Genomic DNA, 687 nt, shown 5'->3' on the forward strand with positions numbered 1-687 from the left:
ACTCTCATATAAACATTACTATTTTTCAAATAATTATAAACATTACTTTTTTTCATATAAACATTACTATTTTACTCTCATATAAACATTACTATTTTTACAATTAACACGTAAAAGTTGTTGATACTTATTTATTCGATCTAAATACAGGGTAGCCCATGCAGCARCACACGGATAGCAGAAATAAAAAAAATGTGGAGTAATAGTAGGGATCGGGTATCCTTCTGCCAAGTCTAGTTTCACATAATGGTTACGGTTAACKTAMCCAWTTGCAAAASTTACATGTTGATACCATGGTGGGGGAGTAGACCTAAGCGGTAAGTATGTTGAACAACCTGTAATATCTATAACGTGTAAAAGCACATTATACTTTAAAGCAATCAGGACATCAATTTCAGGCATGGTCATCCAATGTTTAACTGGGGCACCTCGATCTAATTGGAAGAAGTTTAAAATATTGTAAACTATATTCCAATACTGACTTCCAAATATGTTGAGGTATTCTGTCTTGTATGCGTCTAACTCTTCCAAATATGTTAAGGGTTAAAATTAAAAAATAAAATAAACTTATTATAATATATTTTAGTGTTTTAGTAGGAGGGGTGTAGAAAATTTAGGGTCAAATACATAGCAGGGGGTGGGGTTAGAAAACCCCACTACACAAAAAGTTAGTATAGATATATATAT

This window comes from Cynara cardunculus, unplaced genomic scaffold (genome assembly GCF_001531365.2).
Source record: "Cynara cardunculus var. scolymus isolate 2C unplaced genomic scaffold, CcrdV1 Un_Scaffold_122, whole genome shotgun sequence".
NCBI lineage: Eukaryota > Viridiplantae > Streptophyta > Magnoliopsida > Asterales > Asteraceae > Cynara > Cynara cardunculus.